Source organism: Saccostrea echinata, unplaced genomic scaffold, assembly GCF_033153115.1.
Source record: "Saccostrea echinata isolate AGI-Se365-2 ecotype Australia unplaced genomic scaffold, CSIRO_AGI_Sech_v1 ptg000003l, whole genome shotgun sequence".
Taxonomy (NCBI): domain Eukaryota; kingdom Metazoa; phylum Mollusca; class Bivalvia; order Ostreida; family Ostreidae; genus Saccostrea; species Saccostrea echinata.
Window position 1 is genome coordinate 868,627 of NW_026889752.1, and position 8,470 is coordinate 877,096.

Here is an 8,470-nt window from a genome sequence, read left to right on the forward strand (position 1 = left end):
AGATTCTTATTTGTTAAAACCATGACCTCCAAACCAATACAGGGACCCAAAAGATAATAAGATGGGTCAGTTGAGGTCAAAATAAAAAAAAAAAAAATGTTTGTTTGCCCTTTTCTGACCCAGATTTTTAATGATGGGTAGGTAGGTAGGAAAAATATTTTATATTTTCTTCTTAAAATTATGACAAGAAGCATAAAGGTCACAATGCTCGACTGCGTCATTTTGCTATTGCTGCACTTCAAAAGGTTGTTTTTGAAAAATCTTCCTTCTACATTTCCGTGAAAGATTGTGGGTCCAAGTCTCATGACATAATCAAACTTTAGTCTTCGATCATTACATGAAGATTCTGAATATCAGTATGACTAACGTGGCCTTGCTATTCTTAAGGAAAATGTTCAACGATTTTATTATTATATTATTATTATTATATAAATAATAAGTATTATAATACATGCATTAATATTATATTATTATATATATTACTATTATTATGTAAAATTAATCCCCAGTTTTAACCCCAACCTAACCCTAGTGTCCCTCTTTGAGCAAACTTGAATCCTCAGAACATGTAGATTTCACACCCTAAATTCTCACCTTTGGGTGCAGTAAATATCCAAGGCGGCAAGGGCTGTATGCACTGAATGTTTATATGCTTATATTTAGTTGGTTGTAAAATGTTTCAAGCATTATTTCTATTATACTAAGTTATAATGTCTGGCACATTTTGGGATCCCCACCTTGACAAATCCATGAACCAGATACATATGATACATATACTTTATGCTAGACATAATGTTAATATGAAAGGTGTGAGCCTTGTAATGAAATGGGGTCAAGTGTTTTACTTCGAAGAACATTTTAGTGTAATTCCTGAGAAATGGACCTTGGGTTAAGAGGAGAAAAATTATTTACAAAGATTATCAATAATCTATTTATTTGACCTTGAAACTCAAAGCATTTAATCTTTATTCTCTAATGCACTAAGTTACATTGGACCAATAGAGATCGATCGAAAATTAAAGGCATACTCCAGGAGACGTGGAATTTTTAAATTTTATACCTTAATTTGTAATTCTTTGACATATTGGACCTAGCTTACCGGTAGTTAATTTGCTCAAAATACTCCATTTGTGAAGTACTGGTACATGCAATTATCGATATCAGAAAAAAATAAAAACACCAGACTTACTAACTGTAATTATCGATGCCAACCAACTTTGACTAAGCTAACATTATATAGCTATATACAATTTACCTTTAAACTTCACACTCGATCAAGCCCATTTGAGATCTGAGTTACATTTGCTTTGATCTTGATGCATGCAAATTAAAATTAGGAGAAATAAGACATAAATTTCTTTACTTACCATATAACTCTGGAAGATAATACATCAAATCTGGTTTTCCACCAGGCAGTCCTGCAGACTTTGTGTGTCGAATTCTGTGTTGATTCCAATCTTGAGCACATTTATTTAGATCATCTTGAACAAGTTTTGTGAAACAGAATCGCAGACATTCCCTGTAATTAAGATGCAGTGTTCTTTTTCAGCAGAAAACTAATTTTATGCAATTGTTTCTCTGTTTGGGATGCTCAAAATAAAAGAGACCCCTACCCCCTCAGTTTAGATGTATATATATACATGCAGACTCTTGCATGCATAACACAGTTGAAACTGAATGTTGCATATGATGCAATTGATGCAATGCATGTATGTATCTATAAGCTAATAATTGGTGATCGTGTCACAATTATGAAAGATATAATAACTCAGGAATAGATTCCCTATTATATATGAATAACTCCCAAAGTCAAACGTCATGACCTATACATGGTACTTTCAGACGTAGTACATGCCAGGCCTTCCACCCAAGATCTCTAAATTGAGGCTACAGTAATGTACTATAAGATCACAGCTCAAACCACACAGTCAACCAATTAATAACAAGAGGCCCTGAGCGGCCACATTGCTCATCTGAACCACCATGTAAAGCCATATTATAACTCTGATCGATTCAGCTTTATGGTATCGATTACAAAATATCTTGCCAATTTAGTCCTCTGCAAGTAGATCTTGTTTAAAAAGATCTTCAATTTTTTCTCCACATAAACATTGAGCTCTTTTGTCATTTCAGTTTTTTAAAGATGGTATGGACACCTCCATATTGTGACGTACTGTACTTCCTATCAAATTAAACAATAAAATCGAGTATAATTATATACAAATTGTCTTTCCCAAAATTGTTATCTAACAACGTAGCGCAACGGGTTAAAGCGTTAACTGTCAATTTGTAAGTCATGAGTTTGAATCCAGTTGGGCCTTGTGTAATTTTTACCTTTCCAAAAAAATTTTTTTCATAAAATATTGTAAAATTTTAAAACGGTGAGAGTATTTTGATTATAATGTACTATTATCCACATTAATATCAGCAGGTGTCCCAAACCACCTTAAAAGGAGATTTTTCTCTATTCATTTCTATGTGAAAATTCAATCCTCCTCCCCTCCATTGTGGCCCAACATTACCCTGGGGAACGATTTGAGCAAGCTTGAATCTACACTACCTAAGGATGCGTCCACACAGTAATAGGTTCAATATTGAAAGTCCTGACACCATTGTCATTACATTATTACAACAAGTTAAAGCTTTTCTGGCCAAATGCTTTAATTTGGATAAGATTTTTTTAAAAGGCCTACAGATTTTCAATTACTTGAAAGAGGGTGTGGCTATTCATTTTAACAAACTTGAATCCCTTTATCTAAGGATGCTCTGTGCCAAGTTTTCTAAAAATTGGCCTGTTATTTAGGTTCTGGAGAAGAAGTAAAAAATGTGAAAAGTTTACAAACAAACGTACGGACAGATGGACGCCGGACAAAAGGTGATCAGAAAAGCTCACTTGAGCTTTCAGCTCAGGTGAGCTAAAAATGATTCATTAACTGATCAGACCACAGGCGCTTGACGTTTTTAACCTTTCTTTCCATAAATAAAAAATCCCCCATACTATTATTATAGTATGGGGGATTTTTTATTTATGGAAAGAAAGGTTAAAAACGTCAAACGCCTGTGGATCAGACCCTAGGGCTTGTAGAGTACTCAAGATAAGACCTATATTTAGACATGAAAAGGCTATAATTGGAAACAAAATAAATACAACTTGTTTAATACAAATGCACATGTATATAGTGAAATCAGGAAACTTTGTGGCTTCCCTGGGAAAATTCTTCATAATTCCTGTAAAATTTAGAGTTATAATGAACTCGTATATATTTTGAATTTCTGGATAATCATATAAGAACTGATTTAGTCCTCTAGAGGCGTCATTTTTTTAAATTTTAATTTAAGCATAACAATTAGTCTTACATCTTTTATGACAATTTTTTATTAAATCGTAAAAGTAAAAAAATAATTTCTGTACTTATTCATTTATATAAAAATCCTTCATCTTTGGATTTTTTATTGGTGATTTTAGGTTTCCAATGAAGGTTTTTTACCGATATTCAATATTTCAAGGAGCATATTGACTCAGTTTTAATATCATAGGAAGAAAATGTGCATTCTTTTGATTTTGCTGTACCAAATTATGACTTCTGTAAAAGAAAGGGTCTAAATGAAAAGCAAAGAGTGTTACATGTAAATATAGGCCACACTGTTGACAATTAAATTAACCTATCTTGGAGGAAATCTGTAAACCCAAATCAATCTAAATTCTTATTCCATGCAATCTTTTGGACAAAAGCAATGCAAGCATGCATATATATAGAGAGACATGAAATTTACATGGCCTCCATCACTATACCTCTTCATCACAAAGAATTTAATAGGAGTCCACATAATCAGTCTGGATTAATCCAAAATTGAAATTTTATGTCTAGTATTTAAAATGCAATTAATGAGATCTGTAGATCCTAGTATAAAAGTGTACTGTATCCATTTTTTTTTTTTTTTTTTTTTTTTTGGTGAAAGAACTTACAGTTGAACATGGTTTGAGGTGGAAAACTTTCCTATGTGCTCTAAATTGCTAAAATAAAACTCAATCCAGAATTGTCCACCACCTTGTTTGTTTGACAACCACCATCGTTCTATTCTCTGAAGCGGAGCAAACAAGAACATTTACTGGGATTAGTTGTTTCATTTTTAATTCATATTATACTGTTTAATTACAAATTATGTAAAATTAATTTAGACATATCAATGTTTATAATACTTGATTTGAAGGTGATGATCCTGTTAGAAAACTTCTCTCCCCAGCCATATCATCATCATGGTACCACCGAAAGGCCCGCTGAATATCAGCTATGATTCAGTTTTCTGTTCCTTCATCTGATCTGATACACCTAGGAACTCCTTTAATTCAATACATATTGATAGAGAGGAGGGTGGTTAAAACAATCAGTCATATTAAATTGACCATAAAAGCACTGATATACCGGTAACTGGTAATATGTTTATTATTTTAGAATCCCACTTTAACACGAGAATAAATATATGCATGTTCACATGATAAGAGCTAAGTGCATGGGTCTAAATCAATTCTATATATGCAAAAATTCATATTACTGTATCCAAGTTTATAACCTCTAAATTTCACAGCAATTATTAATATATGATTAAAATTGTTGCAGTTAAGGCATATATTTTAAATCATATATTATAATCAATTAAACTTGCTGTATATAAAGTTTATTTACTGTTATACACATTGTTCTCTATGATAAGAATCTCATACTAGATGCTTTGAGGAAGTGAAGAAGATTCATTGAAACTTCATCATAATAATTGTTTAATGGACCCAACATTATAAAGTGTACATACTCCATGAGATCATAAAAATCATATTTATGTTCACCTATAGTTACTTTGCTTAATGCACTAAATTCAATTAAAGCTGATCCATTATTTCTTGTGGATTAAGTTTTTACTTAATTGAAAGATAACAGATTTTTCAAACACAATTAACATCTACATTAATGTTTTTTTCTTTAGAAAATGTTTCAAGTATTTCAAACTGGTCATAAAATTATGAAAGATCTTACCTTTAATTTCTTTTAAAAAATCCCAAAAATATGAAGCGATCACCCTGGGATCATTGTTTGATCTGCCTATTTTTAGCCACAGCACACGCCTTGAAAATCTTTGAAAAAGGCATGTGAGGAAATATTTAATAGAACAGAACAGTGTAAATTTTTCTTTATGAAACATACAATATCATATATCATCAAACTAATACATGTATATGATTGCAAACGTGCTCTTTGGTCTTGACAATGAGCACTTTTACATATCAACCTAGGAATTGTATTAATGCATTGACAGCAAGTTTTTCAGTTGTGGCGAAAGCATTCTGGGCATGAAACTATTTCTTTTATTACATATATTTTAATACTGGTAATATTGAAACATGTGATACATGACACAGAAATTTATAACACATACCCACAAACACATCCATGAATAGCAAATCCAAACCTCTTAAGCTTATCATACCCATCTACATCTAACAGATAATTAGGTCCTTTGTTACGATATACTCTTCTCTTTAGGCGCCTCTGTTTTCTTTCCAAAACACCAATAGGGTCCAATTCCTTTTGAATGGCTAAAACTTGTTCTCTTTATTCAAAATAATGATGGGCACAATTAAACAAAAACAAAAAATTCTGAGTTCACACTAAGCAAATTAATCAATGTATTCGTGAATGCTTATAAGTTGCATAACTTACTTACAGTGTTTCATCATTTTCTTCTTTGCCCTCCACCCTTATTATTTAGCATGGCGTACAAAAAGTAACCTTGAAACCACAAGTCCATGATGTGATAAAAGACGACGCTGTAATGCACGACATCCAAGAGAAGAACCACTTCCCTGCAGTTCTTCCTAAAAGAATTCTATTTTTGAATACTTCTTTTTCATTTCATCATAATTATACTTAGAGAGAAGTAGTAATGTCACTTGTGTGGATATTACTATGTATATATGCATGCATATCACAATTACATTTCAAAACATTTTACAATTACTACCATAGGATTACTTTAAATTACACTTTTTACTACATGTACATTATATTTACTCTGGAAATTGAATTTTTCATTTAAAAAATCATCAGATTTATTCTTTCAAAAATTAGGTAATGAAATATTGGAAACTTTATAATATGGTAAAATACAGAGCAACTAATTTGATTTCAAATAATATGCACTTTTGTGTGAATTAATTGAGAACATGACCATAAACTCTGACCTTGCTCCAACTTTATTCAATACAAAATAAGCATTAATTTCTATTAATTAACAACTGTACATATAAGAGCCAGCTCAATAAGTTCAATTCAATTTCTTGTCTGTAATTTAAAGTGATTACAGACAAATTTATTTTTCACTTTTGTAAAGAGGATATTTGGAACCATTAATGGTAGTAGTATAAGCAGCCTGGCTGGCCGGGTCAACTGAGTGCACTTTTTGTCCCTCTCAATGTAGGATATGGCTGGTTCAATCTAGTACACACCCTGGAAAAACCCATGAGGAAGAAAAAAGTCTTGTGCAAAGTGGGTACGTTTGATCTACGTTTGTGCCTACTGTGTGTAAAATCGCTTAGTCAGTAATACATAGGCAATACACACAAAAACTTGGCATCGATTCAAATCACAGCTACCTATGCATTGTGACGTCATGTGTCATTCATACAGTTAGCTTCTCTCTCTATTTTCTGAAAACCGAAAAAAACAATAACACAGAAAAAGTTTGTAAGATGATTTATTCAAAGTAAAAAAAAAATTGTACATAATTTTACTTTTTCTTCTGGAGTTTCAGTGGCTCTTTCTTCTCCGTCTGGGTTGTAGTACTAGCAGGAAGTTTCCTCTTGTTGTTAACTGGAATCTGCTTTTGATCCTTACTATTCTCTATTTTCTTTTCTAGATTTCCAATCTCATTCATTATCACTCCTCTAAACACACGAATCTCAGTAATCATGTCTTCTTTAAACTCACAAATAGTCTGTTGAAGTATCTCCATTACATTGGTCATTTGATCTAAGATATCACATATCAAACTTCTTTCATTTCCTTCAATACTATCCTGTGTCTCTGGTAAGGTTGCAGGTGAATTCATGGAATTTTCCTCTGCCATATTTCTACGTCTGTCAAGTTCAAAGTGCCCAGTAAGACTGATCCTAAATTTCCAGCTCCGCTTTATATACACTTTTTCGTGTGCAGAAAAAAGTTTGACTTACGTTTGTACGTACTGTGTACGTCTCAACACACAGTCTTGGATCAGCGAGCTACCTATGCATTGTGACGTCATACACTCTATAAATACAGCCTTTCTCCGACTTTCAGCTCATTTTGTTTTCAGATCTATCAAGATGAATTTTGATAGTGCATTGAAAAAATAGTTACATGCACAACTTATGAGTTGGAAAAAAACGGGAGAAAGAATTAAAAAGAATTATTTCTCGACAGCGAACCAGAGAATTAGTTCTCAGGAAAAAAAATGCAAGACTGGTAAAAAGATTAAAGAGAGCCAAAGCCAACCGAGCTCAACACCTACAAGTTTTAAGGAATCTACCTGAAGAAGAACTACCCTCTCCCTCTTCGTCACCACCCCATTCACCACCCCAGAAGCCAAAGACCATTTCCCAGTATTACCAAGTGAGACTCAATAAAGCTAAGCATTCCAGAAAATTTAAAGCTAAAGAAGATGTCTACAGTGTGAATTTTAAAGAATTTCCAGAGGAGGAAAACAGAGGCTTTGTTCGGCGATTATTTAGAGACATGCTACAGAATGTCAAATATCAAATGCAGTGTAACCCTAACGATTATGTACACCTGAACATTCACCACCCTTCTCTGGATTCCGACATTTGGTACGAGTTTACGCAATGTAAACATTTTAACGAGGACGTCATTTTAAACAAAATAGAAGCCGTGCAACAATCTAAGAAAGATTTTAAACTGGGAGACGGGTCTATGGAATTCGACATGTTTCACGTCAAATATCCAGAAGGCAGTGGTGGACAGAATACCAAACACCTGATGGTCAACAAGGAGAGTTTTAAAAAGAATAAACAATCCATCGTTCAGATCCACAATCCCTGGGGTAAATTTTGTTTAGCTCGGGCTATCGTAGTCACCCGGTTACACAGTCAAAAACCGGAAAATCCAGAGAGTTTAGTTGAATGGGAAAAATTATGGAAACGCATGAGGTTAGGAGATGTAAGAGCTAATGACCAGAAAAATGAAGCTATAGCTCTCATGGCACAAGCCGGCTGTGATATCCATCACCCTTGTGGACCCGAAGAATGGGGAAAATTACAACAGGTGTTAGCCCCTTGCTATCGACTGAAAATATATCAGTTCAAGTTCACCTCCTCTAGACTCAGTTTGGAGCCCATTTACAAAGGCTGCGGAGATGGAACTTATTTAAATGTTCTGTTAGAAGACCATCATTACGATGCTATTTTGTCTATGCCAGGTGTGAC

At 33.3% G+C, this 8,470-nt stretch overlaps 1 pseudogene; it reads right to left on the reverse strand.

The window, feature by feature from the left end:
- Positions 1-1,359: 1,359 nt before the first annotated feature.
- Positions 1,360-7,119, reverse strand: LOC133178612 (uncharacterized; annotated as a pseudogene).
- Positions 7,120-8,470: the final 1,351 nt, after the last annotated feature.